A 14,904-nucleotide genomic window follows, 5' to 3' on the forward strand; every position below is an offset into this window, starting at 1 on the left:
TCTGGTCCGAGCTCGATTATCGCATCGATGTTTGCCGAGTAACAGGTGGGGCGCACATCGAGTGTGTGTAATCAGCAGATACCATATGAAACTTTATGAGTTGATGAAACTGTAGCCTCAAAGGTGAACGAATATTCCAATAAATTTTGATTTTGTAACCATTTAAAATCAAGGAGTGTTTTTGTGGGCACCCTGTATATTTAGTGTCATTCCTCCTTCTGGGTAGTAGTGCTGAATATGTTCACATAATTTAAGTGATGCAACAAGAGTTATAAAAATATGCCAACTGTAACGTTAAAATGTCAGGTTACAAGTTTGTACTTTAGGCAATGGAGGGTTAAGTGACTTAATGTCATTTTAATCTCCTCCCTTGGTACTTGTACCTTCTGCCATCTTACCCTAAGTAAAAGTTTGAGGTGCCGGGATCTGGTACCTGATGAGGAATGAGCCTTGTCCACATGGGTGATCAGGATGTGACTCCTGAGGAAAGGATGCCATTCCCATTAAAGATGAGATGAAAGGTATTGCAGATGAAACACAAGCAGATATTTCAGCAGGGGAAATGGAGTGGCACCAACCTCTGAAATTGCATTGTGTGAGAATATTAATAAAAAAGTTAATGACGCACTGCACCTTTTTTTTTTTTTCAACATTAATTACACTTTACATTACAGTTTTAAAGCATTTTATGCCACACTTTATTTTACGTTTCAGGAATGGAAAAACATAATTACGGGTTTAATTTCCATAGCCAAAACCTGATAGGATCATAGCTGTTAAAATCTCATAAAATGTTTAAATTAAGTTAAAAAATGAATCCTTTTCTTCCCGAGACAAAACAGAAAGGCTCATTTTACAAAGCCCAAGGTGCTCAACAACATGGGGAGCCAAGCTAGAAAGACGTGAAGATGATATCTCTGTGTATTTATGCTGCTTAATTTTCTCTGCAAGATCTTTTTCTTCTACTGAGTTATTTCCTTTGGTTATTTCTGTTGCCACAGACGTCTCCCTAGGTAAGTGCATCAGGCTTAAAAAAGCTGCATCTCTATCAGAAAGCCCCACTCATCATATTTTGTCAGTTTCTTGTCTTCTGTTTGAGCCTTTGTTTCACTCTGTCTCATTGCCTTTTGCCAGGACTGCTGAGATCATCACAAACCGGGCGGTCACAAATGACAAATGACAGACACAAATCATGAGGTTTAATATGCAATTTCATAGACAGTCCCTGGGAGCAGTGAGAAGCACATACTAAGTACTTTTTCTATAAAAATGAGAAAAATATCCCTAATGACTGCACAAAAAGAGGGTAAATTTTTAAAAGGGCATCTGGTTTAAGAGAGCAAGTAGGCTCTTACTTAGGCAAAAATGTTTATAAAGACACATAGGTGACTATGGTACTTATTTTAGAAGTTCTATTCTTGTTTTGGACATCTGAAAAGCAGTGTTTAGATTTTCATACCGCATGGACATACAAATACTGATTTATAAACCCAGAATATGAAACATAGAACATGACGGCAGAAAAGGGCCACGGCCCATCTAGTCTGCCCACACTAATGGCCCACCCCCTAACTACCTCCATGAAGGCAAGAGGGAGCCCAAGCCCTCTTGCCCTGGGCACCCGCGGCACCTCCCGTTTACGATCAGGCCAGGAGGGAGCCCAAGCCCTCCTGGCCTCTCGCCCCCCACCCCCCTACATGATCGGGCAGGAGGGAGCACAACCCTTCCTGCCCAGGTGGGCCCCCCACCCCCCACTATATTACGGGCAGGAGAGATCCCAGTCTCTCCTGCCCTCGACACAATCCTCCCCAACGACTGCCCCCCCAAACCCTCGATCGCCTCGCCCACTGACCCGTGACCCCCCGCCGACCCCACGACCCCCCACTCCCAATCCCACCCCCCATACCTGTAAAATGTTGGCCGGATGGACGGGTGCCAAACCCGTCCTTCCAGCAGGCCAGCCGGCTGCAAAATGGGGCTGGATTGGCCCAGGGGTCTGAAACCCTGCCCTCAGGTGGGGCCTAAGGTGCCTGGGTCAACCAGAATAGGCCCGGGAGTCTTAGGAACATGGGCCGGGTTGGGGTTAGGGTTGGTGGGCGGGGGCCGATCGGAGGTTCGGGGGGCGGTTGTTGGGGGGGTTGTATCGAGGGCAGGAGGGCCTGGGATCCCTCCTGCCCGTATTGTAATGGGGGTAGGGGGGTTGGGGGGTCCACCTGGGCAGGAGGGGTTGGGCTCCCTCCTGCCCGATCATGTAGGGGGGTGGGGGCGAGAGGCCAGGAGGGCTTGGGCTCCCTCCTGGCCTCATCGTAATCGGGGGATGCCGTGGGTGCCCGGGGCAAGAGGGCTTGGGCTCCCTCTTGCCCCGAATGTAATCGGGGGGGGGGGGGGGGCAGTGCTGCGGGGAAAGAGGGCTTGGGCTCCCTCTTGCCCCGATGTTGTGTGTGTGGGGGTGATGTATCGCGGCAGGAGAGATGCCTCATCTCCCCGACCGCGATGTCATCACTCCTCTACCCGAACTGCCACAACCCGCGGCAGGAGAGATAGGGCATCTCTCCTGCCGCGGGTCGCAGCAGTTCAGGTAGAGGAGTGATGGCATCGTGGTAGGGGAGATGAGGCATCTCTCCTGCCGCGATCATTGCTGTAGGGGGTAGGCAGGTTGTTGGGGCCGCTGAGCTGATCGCAGCAGCTACGATCAGCTCAGTGACCCCTTTTTCGGCACTTAGACCTGTTTTGACTTTGTCTAAGTCAAACGTATAAGTGCCGACTAGGCAACCTGCCTAAGGTTTTGGTTATACCTGCTGCACGCCTAGGTGTAGGTCGGCCCACCTCCCGCCCACCCTGTCCCCTCCTCTAAACACGCCTCTTTTCTCTCTGTGCGTTTAGCGGCAGGGGAAAGGCCTAAGCTGGTTTTAGATACGTCTAAAACCAGCTTTGATTATGGGTACTTGGACGATTAGACCACTTTTTAGACGTTTTTTTAAATTTTTATTTTGAACCCCATAGATTACAGAAAGGTACTCTCAATAAGCAGTTCTTCACTGGAGGGAGTAAGAGAAATCTCATTAGGTATATTTCTATCTCTGGAGGGCTCACAATTTAGTAAAATATTTAAAAAAGCAAAGAAAATTACAAACAGCTACAATAGGATTTGAGCTTGTGACCTCCTGCTCTCAACTCTGGGTCACAGCTGGCTGCTTTAACCATTAAGCTACACCTCCACATGAGAGCTATGTGCCTATTATATAATATAGATATCCTATCTACTAGACTGAACACTGTTATCGCTGAGTTGGTTCATGTTGATCAAGTCGGATTTATCCCAGGTCGCCATATTGGGGATAATCTCCGACTTTTCCATCATGTTAATGCTCATGCTAAATCCATGTCGGAACCTGTGATCGGACTGGCTATTGACGCTGAAAAAGCATTCGACCGAGTGGAATGGCCTTTCCTGTTGCGAGTCCTGCAATGGTATAACTTCGGTGAGTATTTCATTAATTGGATTAAAACACTCTATTGGCAGCTCTTCTCACGTATTCTGATTAACAACACCCTTTCGAATAAATTTTCCTTACATCGAGGCTCTCGACAAGGGTGCCCGCTCTCTCCTCTGCTCTTTGACTTAACCCTCGAACCCCTCCTTTTCACCATACGTCAATCAGACCCCATTGAGGGCATCCCAGCAATTCACAGACAACTCAAACTAGCTGCATACGCCGATGACATCCTTCTCTCACATCTCTTCCAGCTCTCTCTCAACTCATTCATGACTATTCCTCCATATCGGGGTATTCTGTAAATTGGGACAAGTCTGAGATTTTCCCCTTAAATCACTTGATTTCACAAACAGACCTCTCCCATTTTCCCTTTCATTGGTCCACTGAAGCTGTCAAATACTTAGGTATTCTAATACACAAGGACCCATCTCATATCATGTCTCTCAACATATCTAAGATCAAAACACTCATTCAACAGACCTTTAACAAATGGTCACCCTTATTTTTGTCCTGGTGGGGTCGTCTCGCCTCGATAAAAATGAACCTGACTCCCAGAATTTCCTACATTCTATCAATGTTACCAGCTCCCTGTAAACCCTCAATATTCTCATGGATCGATAAGACACTCACATGCTTCCTTTGGGATAACAAAAAGCCTCGTATCGCCCTAACCAAATTAAGAGCCTCAAAAGTCAATGGTGGCTTGAACCTTCCAAATTTTTATTTATATTATTTAGCCTCTTTACTCAAATACGGGGCTTATTGGTCCCAGATCCCACACTCTTCAGATCCACCCCCATGGTTAGAAATGGAATCATTGATAACGCATCCATATCCTCTTCAGACCTTCTGTTCCATGACTATACCAACACACTTGCGGAGACATGAACTCCTCAGTGCGACGCAGCTTGCAATACGACATCTGGATGTATTATCGGAATATCCATTGAATAGGAGTGTTCGAATGTGTATCTGGAATAACCTGAAACTAAAACATAATGGTAAAATGTTTTTCTGGAAAAAATGGCAAGCAGCTGGGATTTGGTATGTTGATCAACTTCTCAGCAGTAATAAGATTATTTCTTTTGATACCCTTTGCTCTCGATTCCCTTCCTTAGTGAATTCACAATCTCAATGGACAAATCTATCATATCCATCAACTCCTTAATAACCTCTTTAGCTCCCTCAACTCAGCAAGTATCTTTCTTTTATTGGAGTGACTTGGTCCGCCAACAAGGAAGAGCGGTGTCAACTTTCTACAAGATCCTGCGAGACTTCAAACACACGTTTTCGCCCCACGACATGACACAATGGTGTTCCATGCTGTCATCTCCCATCTCTGGTATCAACTGGAATCTTTATTGGATAAACACCAATTGCCCTCTCTTATCAGCTAGAGTGGTTCAATCTTTATACTTTGTTATGTGGCAAGCAATATGGACTCCTCATCGCATGTGGAAAGCAGGCTTGCGTCCGGTCTCCTCGTGTTGGCATTGCCGACTCTCTGAAGGCACTTTAGATCACATGCTATTTCATTGTGCATGCATATGCCCTTTTTGGAATGCTATCTGGAAAACTATCCAATCCATCACGGATACCCAAGAAGCCATTACCTTTGACATTATTGTGCTTCGCTCACAACATCCTTGCTTTGCTTCCACGCTCTGTCCGTCTAAACTCATAGATGCAATGTTGGTTACTGCAATTATGCATATCTTAAAGAATTGGAAGTGAGCCTCCCACCTGAATTATACCTTTTGGTGGAACACTGTATGCTTGTATAATAGACATGAACAATACGCTGCTGAAAAACGCTCTATAACTCTATTGCCCTCTGTGCCTCCTCCATCTCCTTGGACGTTTCTTGATAGGTACCTTGCTTCTCACTCCCTGACCATTCCTTAGCTTATACTTAGATTATACTGAGTACTTGGAGTACTGTGTTCAGTTTTGGAGACCACACTACCGAAAGGACGTGCTGAGGATCGAGTCGGTTCAGCGAACGGCCACCAGGATGGTCTTGGGGCTCAAGGATCTCATGTATGAAGAAAGATTAAAAAAATTGCGGCTGTACTCACTTGAGGAAAGAAGAGAACGGGGAGATATGATTGAAACATATAAGTACATCACGGGACGCATCGAGTCAGAAGATGATATCTTCTGGCTCATGGGACCCTCGACCACCAGAGGGCATCCGCTGAATATCAGGGGAGGGAAGTTTCATGGCGACTCCAGGAAGTACTTCTTCACCGAAAGAGTAGTGGATCATTGGAACAGACTCCCACTCCAGGTGATAAAGGCCAGCAGCGTGACGAATTTTAAGAGAAAATGGGATACTCACGTGGGATCTTTAAGGGAGTAAATTCAGGGGAGGGGATACTTGGAATGGGCAGACTTGGTGGGCTATAGCCCTTTTCTGCTGCTTTTTTCTATGTTTCTATGTTTCTACTTTTTCTCCTTTTTAGTTCTCCTCATTCTTATCTTTTCCTTTTCCTTTTCATTATCATTATCTCATCATTATTGTTCCATATTACAAGATAATGTTGTTTGACATTTTGATTGTTTTCACTTGCCTATTTCTCAAGTGCTATGTATTTTGGATTTAATTTTGTTATGCCCTCATTTCAAAAATTTTTCAAAAAAAATTTGAACTAAAAAAAAAAATATAGATATTCCTATGTTGAAATAAAGACACATATATCCCTTGTTTTGCCCCATTCATAGTTTAGATGTTTCAGTCTGTAAACTGGATATTCATGCTGGACATCGACATTCATTTCTCAAGCATTTTAGAACACGTTAAGAACTTAAGAATAGCTAATTCAGTGGTCGGTTATAGCGGCGTTAAGCTATAGAAAGGGATATGGTGCCTTGATAAAACCTCTTTGGGTGAAACATGTTGGCGGTATAAATCCCTGAAAGCTGGACCACAAGTTTTAAGCTAAGTATTTAAACTATTTATACACTAAGGTGAAAAAAAGTATTTATAAATTTAATAGCAAAGTATGGAAGATCCAGTGAGGAAGTAGTACATAAAGCCTGACACAATGAATACGTATGAGTGCTAGGTGGTACTTTTGAGGATCTATAAACACTGTGAAGAGAGTTAGGAGGGGTAAGAGAATATATACCCTTCCAATCTAAAGATTGTGCATCAGACACATCCATTTGCTCTGAAGCACAGCCATTGTGAGTAGTGTATTTCTTTTTCTTAACTTTTTAGAAATGAGGTTTAGTATGAAATATATATATATATATTTTTAATGTGCATTGGTTTACATAATGTATTATTAAACATATTTTTACCTTAATATCAACCTAGAGTCCTCTTTAGCCCCAAAATAAAAGTCCCATTCACCTATATAAGGACGCCTCCAGAGCTAAAGCCCCAATGACCTAGTTTTAGAATTGATATGGCGCAGTGTGTGACGCAGTGGTTAGAGCTACAGCCTTAGCACCCTAACTTTGTTGGTTCAAATCCCCCACTGCTCACTGTAACAGAAGAGAAATTAAAGTAAAAAAAAAGGATTGGGAGTTCTGATCGACAAGTCGATGAAGCCATCTACGCAATGTGCGGTGGCGGCGGCAAAAAGGGTGAACAGAATGCTAGGAACGATAAAGAAGGGGATCACGAACAGATCAGAGAAAGTTATCATGCCGCTGTATCGGGCCATGGTGCGCCCTCACTTGGAGTACTGTGTACAGCACTGGTCGCCGTACATGAAGAAGGACACGGTACTACTCGAGAGGGTCCAGAGAAGAGCGACTAAGATGGTTAAGGGGTTGGAGGACCTGCCGTACAGCGAAAGATTAGAGAAACTGGGCCTCTTCTTCCTCGAACAGAGGAGATTGATAGGGGATATGATTGAAACATTCAAGGTACTGAAGGGTATAGACTTAGTAGATTAGGACAGGTTGTTCACCTTCTCCAAGGTAGGGAGAACAAGAGGGCTCTCTCTAAAGTTGAAAGGGGATAGATTCCGTACAAAAGTAAGGAAGTTTTTCTTCACCTAGAGAGTGGTGGAAAACTGGAACGCCCTTCCGGAATCTGGAAACATAGGGGAAAACACCCTCCAGGGATTCATGACAAAGTTAGACAAGTTCCTGCTGAACAATGACATACGCTGGTAGGGCTAGTCTCAGTTAGGGTGCTGGTCTTTGACCAAAAGGTCCGCCGCGTAAGCGGACTGCTGGGCTTGATGGACCACTGGTCTGACTCAGCAGCGGCATTTCTTATGTTCTTATGATTAAAAGATACTAAAATATAATAGTGGTGCCAGCATTTCACTGCATACAATTTTAATGAAAAACAGCATAAAATCGCCATTCTAATGATGTCATAACACTATCATGCGATGATGTTATGAAGAGTCTATGTGATGCCTAAAAGACGAATCTGTAAAGGATGTCTAACTATTTAGACATGTTTAGACTCACTGAGCGCAATTCTTTATAGTACGTCTATGCTTTATAAAATCACACAGCATTTTCTTTCTGGATATCTACACGACACCTAACTTTCAGACGTCCTTTACAGAATTTTCCCCTGTCTTTGTAAATATTAGCATAAGTGTAAATGTTTGCATATATAGTATGCAAGTAGATATTTAGATTAATATATTTTATTATCTACATCAGTGTTTTTCAACCGCTGTTCCGCGGCACACTAGTGTGCCGCGAGATGTTGCCTGGTGTGCCGTACGGTCAGGGCCGCTATCAGGGCAGTACCACCAGTCTAGGGAGAGGGGCGGTCCGCCCCACGTGGACGGGAGAGAGCTGGACGAAGGACCCGCGTAGTTCAATACATCTCGAGCCGCGAGGCTCGTCTTCTGTTCCTGCCTGCCCTGCAGCTAACATATAGCCGATCGCAAGCGTTCCCCGATGTCAGCGCTGACGTCGGAGGGAGGGCTTAAGCAAAGCCTGCCCTCCGACGTCAGCGCTGACATCGGAGAATACTTCCGTTCAGCTATTTGTGCGCGGCAGGGCAGGCAGGAAGCAGAAGACAAGCCTTGCGGCTTGAGCTTCGTTTTGCTGAGAAAGTTGCAAAGATGGGCTGGGAGGCAAACACGGAACACAAAAGGGGGGAGGGAGTGCGTTTTGGACACAAGGCATGAACTTGGGAGAGAGGAAGGGAGGGAAAGAGATGCTGAGGTGGGGGAGGGAATGGGTTTTTGGACACAGAAGGCATGGACTTGGGAGAGAGGAAGGGAGGGAAAGAGATGCTGAGGTGGGGGAGGGAATGCGTTTTTGGACACAGAAGAAATGGACTTGGGAGAGAGGAAGGGAGGGAAAGAGATGCTGAGGTGGGGGAGGGAATGCATTTTTGGACACAGAAGAAATGGACTTTGGAGAGAGGAAGGGAGGGAAAGAGATGGTTGTGTACACGGGGAATAGAAGAAAGGAGAATTTTTGGTCATAGGGAGGGAGTGAGGTACAGATAGTGGCATACCAGGGTGGGGGGGGGGCGGTCTGCCCCACCCCGGGTTTACGTCCCAAGGGGGTGCACAGCTGGCCACCCTCCAGTGTTGTCCCTAGGCCGGCAAACTGCGGCTCTTTAGCCACTTGAGTGCCACCGCCGCCAACGGTGTTGTTGGCGGTGGCAGCATTATAAAATACTTTCTTTGTGTTTATTTGATTCCTATTCAAGAGAATTACTTTATATATAGTCAATATAGGCACAGAGTTAAATTTTTTAACATTTTCTAATGGTGGTGTGCCTCGTGATTTTTTTCATGAAACAAGTGTGCCTTTGCCCAAAAAAGGTTGAAAAACACTGATCTACATCACTGTGTTCCCTCTAAGTCAGGGGTGTCCAATGTCGGTCCTCGAGGGCCGCAATCCAGTCGGGTTTTCAGGATTTCCCCAATGAATATGCATTGAAAGCAGTGCATGCAAATAGATCTCATGCATATTCATTGGGGAAATCTTGAAAACCCAACTGGATTGCGGCCCTCGAGGACCGACATTGGACACCCCTGCTCTAAGTAGAGTGGGAGTCCACCACCCTACAGTCCAGCCAGTGGTGGGTGCTGTTTTATTATCACATTTTCAATAGTGAAGTACAGGCAGGGTCAGCAGGACTTCAGAGAATCTGCCTATTCTGTGACTGAAAATACAATATTGAATTACCACCACCTACTGGCAGAAATGCAATTGGAGGACTCCTGCTCAACTTAGATGGAACCGTGGCCTATAAGCATGTTTAAACTCTATCCATGCTATGCCCAAACTCTGTCCCTGTATATGCCTACAGGCAAAGTATGTGCCATCTTGTCGACACACATACTCTCAAGGCCAGTTCAAATTTTATAACAGAACTTTTACACATAACAATTTGTTTTAGGTATATCGGAAGCAGAAAACCTGTAAGGGAATCCGTGGGACACAGCTTTGGAATACTATGCCTCAGCATTTAAGAGAGGCAAACGACTTGAGTTGTTTTAAAAGTAATTTAAAAAGTTTTCTTTTTAAAGATGCTTTTAATCTTTAAATTATGTTTAAACTGTATATTAGTTTCCTTCTTCGATTGCACTCTTCCCTCCCCTATTGTTTTTTCCATATATGGTTTTCCTCTGTACTTTAAAACACTGAATTGTAGTTCTGTTCCCTCTTACCTTGCATACTAGTCGGTCTGTAAGTCTATTTGTCTAACCCATTATTCTAAATTTTAAATTGTATGTCTAAATGTATGTTTATATTTTTATCAATTTTGTACCTCGCTTAGTAAAACTAAATAAGCGATTCATCAAACTAAAATAAAACTTGAAAAGGGGCGCACAGGGAAGATAAGGCCATACCAGAAAGACTGAATGAATTCTTTGTTTTGGACTTTAAGGAAGAAGATGTAAGAGATCTACCTGAACCGGAAATGGTTTTCAAGGGTGATGATGTGGAGGAATTGAAATAAATCTCAGCGAATCTGGAAGATGTACTAAGCCAAATTGATGTTAAAAAGTGATAAATCACCTGTACTGAATGGTATATATCTCAGGGTACTAAAAGAACTCAAAGATGAAATTGCTGACCTGTTGTTAGTGATCTGTAACCTGCCACTAAAATCATCTGTAGTATCTGAAGATTGGAGGGTAGCTGTTACATCGATTTTTTAAAAGGGTTCCAGGGGAGATCCGGGAAATTACGGACTGGTAAGCCTGACTTCAGTGCTGGGCAAAATGCTGGAAATAATTATAAAAAAATAAAATTGTGGAACATGTAGACAAACATTAATAAGACAGAGTCAGCATGGGCTCAGCTGAGGGAGATCTTGCCTCACCAATTTGCTTAACTTCTTTGAAGGTGTGAATAAACATGTGGATAAAGGTGAGTCAGATGATATAGCGTATCTAGATTTTCAGAAAGCTTTTCACAAAGTTCCTCATGAGAGGCTCCTGAGAAAATGAGAGAGTCATGGGATAGGAAGTAAAGTTCAATTATGGATTAGGAATTGGTTATCAGATAGAAAACAGAGGGTAGAGTTAAATGGCCATTTTTCTCAGTGGAGGAGGGTAAATAGTAGGGTGCCTCAGGAATCTGTATTGGGACCAGTGCTATTTAACTTATTTATTGGAATGAGTGAGGTGATTAAATTTGCAGTTACACTAAACTATTCCAAGTTGTTAAAATGCATGCAGATTGTGGTATTAAAGAAGCAGTATCACAAAATTCTGAGACAATTTTGTTTGTTTTATCCACAAAAAATGTTAGAAAATCATGACAGGAAAAAGAGAAATTTTTCCCATCTACTGATTCATTTGTTAGATTTTTTATACTATCCTGAATAGTTCCTTTGATGAGTTGGCCGCATTACTTATTTTATCAGATAAATGTGAGTTTTTTTGCATCCAAGGTAGCACACTTACTATATATATTAATAAAGCCTCATGGTAAGCAAGCAGCGTTTCTTGAATTAGAATCTTTCACCGTTTTTTCTCTTTCTGTCTTAGAGTTTGTTTTAATTTTTTTTTTAATCTCGTCAGGGGCAACATGTGATCACCAGGGTAACACCTGTTTTAAGGGCACAATTAAATCTAAACAGTCTTCAAGTGTATCATACCAACAATTTACAGCCTCAGAAATCTCAGGATTATCCAATGTTTCTAATTTAGGAAGCCATAGCTCTTTCAGCTTCAATGTATCTACCTCCCCTTTACCCAAAAGAAGGTTTCTTCGTCTCCTTACATGCTATTGAAACAGCCAATTGTATTAAAACATGGTCTAACCAAAGGACCGGAACTAAACTGACTGTAGAACTTAAATAATTTTTCAAATGTGAATTTACAAAGCAGAGATCCAAGGTATGATTCCTGGCATGGGTTGAAAATGAAATAATCTGACTCCTGCCCAAGCCCTCCACGGCATTCAAAAAAGCAGAAACAGGCAAATTACTATCAGCTTGATCAACATGAATATTAAAATCACCTATCAACATGGTTGATCTAGAATCAATCTTATTTTCAATCAGGATAGCAAAAAATGTGAACATAGCATATACAATTCCTGGAGGACAATAACATAATAAAATGTTGAGGTTAGCAGACGATAACAGTTGAAACTCCATTTCGCTGTCGTTCTTAACTGTTGTTATACTATACTCACATCTGGATTTAACTAGGGTTAATAACCCACCCCCTCTCTTCCCAGAATGTAGGGTAGAGAATTCCACATAATCCTCAACACAAAGCTGGTTTACTATGATCTTGTCAGAGTCAAGCAGCCAGGCTTCAGTAATGCATGACATTTTTGGATGATTGTTTGTGAGTAAATTATGAATAATTTTTATTTTGTTCCTAACTGAACGAGCATTGATTAAATTTACTTTTAAAATACTGCAGGAGGAACAGAAATCAATTCATTCACAGTTTCGATCTTTTCAAATTGGATTCCAATCTCCTTAGCTGCTTCTTCCTGCTAACACTCCATACCTTCCTTGCCCTATACAAACAGGAATATAATCCCTGATTAATTCTCAGATGTAGGATTAGTAAGATCAACATGCTATTCCTTGCCCTTATCCTCCGAAGTCCACACAAAGGAGCGCACAAAGGAGCTCTCCTTTGTCATGCTCCTTCGTCAGCATGACAAAGTTAGCGCGCTTCCTCTGGCATGTGGCACTTCCAGCGTTGCCATCCTCTTTGCAAATCATGCACCAAAGCAAAATGTTCACCACTTCAACAGGCAACGATGACAGCAGGCAAACTTCTCTGGTGCTGCCCTCCTCTTTTTAAACCACGCACCTCACTGTGACATCACAGTGAGCGGGGCTGAGCAATGTCCTGGGAGGAAGGCAGCTTCAGGCTCACCCAAGCAGAGTGTCTAGTAATTGTAATCAAGGTACATCTGGGAATCACCTCCCCCTTCTTCTTTCCAAGGGGAGGGCAGTAGGGCACTATTTTAAATTTGGTCCTTAGTGGAATGCAGGGAGTGGAATGTATGGTAGGTAACTGTGTTGGGTCTGCTTGGAAACAGTGATCAAATTTGAACTATCTGGAGTGACATCATTAAAGAAATCTACTGTAGTGGAATTTAATTTTCAAAAGGGTGACTATGATAAAATGAGGAAAATGGTTAAAGATAAGCTAAATGGATCTGTGGCAAAGGTTAGGACTGTAAACTAGGTGTGGATGTTATTTAAAAATATCATAGTGGAAGCCCAGACCAGATGTACAAGTTTACAAGTTTTATTGATTTTGATATACCAACCATCAAATTAATATCTGGCCGGTTAACAATCGGATTAAAAAGATAGGGAAAACTGAGAAAAATAAAAATTGGTAGATTAATAATAATGTGTGAACATAAAAAAGACATTTACCAGACATACTGGAAAGTGAGGGTAGAATAAAGGGATGGGTAAAGTTACATATTTGAGAAGAAAGAAGGAGATAGTAGGGTTTGGATAATACATAAAGGGAGGGGTTGCTTTGTCAAAGAGATTGTTGTGAATAGGAAGAGGAAGAATAATGGTTCTAAAGATTATTAAATGCATCACAGAATAGGAAAGTTTTTAGATCAGTCTTAAATTTGTCAAGTCGTAGTTCATCACGGAGATGCTGTGGTAGGGAGTTCCAGAGAGTAGGAGCAGTTACTGCGAAGTTTACTTTTCGTGTATAATAGAAATCTTTTAAGGAGGGGATGAAAAGAAGTTTTTGGTCGGTTGATCTTAGGGTGCGTGGAGAACTTTGAGGAATGAGAAGTTTATCTAGGAACGAGGGCAGATGATAAAGTTTTATTTTAAAGGAAAGTAAAATGATTTTATAGGTGATGCGATGAGTGACAGGAAGCCAATGTTCTTTTTTTAAAAGAGGAGTGACATGGGGGAGGCAAACAGAGCAGTTGTGCTAGGCCCCACAGCTATAAGGGCCTCCTGACTGCTTGATGAGGTGAGCTTCCCTCCCTTCACTGCCTATCACTCACTTAGTGCCCTCTCTCTCCCATCCCACGCCACCACGGCAGCATGCAAACAAATTTAACCCGTGCTGCGGGATCATAACGCTGTGCATGCTGCTGTCGGCTTCCCTCCTCTTCCCTCCATGAAATAGGAAGTTACATAATGAGGTGAGGAAGGAGGAAGGAAGCTGTCAGTGGCATGTCCAGAATTAGGGTCCTGAAGCATGGGTTAGTTTTGCTTGCATGCAGCATTGGTGGGAGGGAAAGCAAATGAGCAACAACTAGGGAAGGATGGAAAACTGGCAGTGGCAAGCATAGGGTTAGCGCCTGCAACATGAGTGACAGGCAAGGAAGTGAGCTCCTGATTCCTACAGGCACTCCAGAAGGAAGGGATCAGGAAGAGGCTTCCATGAATGACCAGGAAGAAGAGGGGAGAGAATGGGATAATAGTAGGGTGAGGGGAAGAGATATGGGATCACACAGCATGATTGGGGAAAGAAAAAAAGAGTGGGGCAGGAGTACTGGGGGAGGGACAGATGATGCTGAATGAGGGGGGACAGACTGAGTAATTGTGGGACTGAGAGCCACAAAGGCAAGTTAGATGGGGAAGAAATAGAGATGTTGGATTGTGGAGACATGAGAGAGAAAGATAGGAGATCCTGGATGGCAGTAGTAGAGAAGGGGCACAGAGAAGAAATTCTGGATGGAAGGGGGCAACAGTGAATGGAAATGGAGAGAAAGAGGGAAACAGTGGATGGAAGGGGAAAGAGAGAAGGGGTGATGCTGGTTGGTTGGAAGGGAGAGAGGACGGGAGGAGACTCTGGATGGAATAGGAGGAGAGAGAAAAGTTGGAAGGAGGAGAGGACACAGTTAATGAAAATCTGAAAAATATGAGGAAAGGGAAAGAGAATGGGAGGGCCAGGGTCAGAAAAAGAGATGGCGACCTTTTGGTAGATGTAGTAAAAAGAAGGAAATTGAAGACTGGCTAGTAATAAAGAAATCTGAACAGAGGCAGAAAAAT

The sequence above is a fragment of the Geotrypetes seraphini genome, chromosome 4, assembly GCF_902459505.1.
Source record: "Geotrypetes seraphini chromosome 4, aGeoSer1.1, whole genome shotgun sequence".
In the NCBI taxonomy this organism is placed as follows: Eukaryota; Metazoa; Chordata; class Amphibia; order Gymnophiona; family Dermophiidae; genus Geotrypetes; species Geotrypetes seraphini.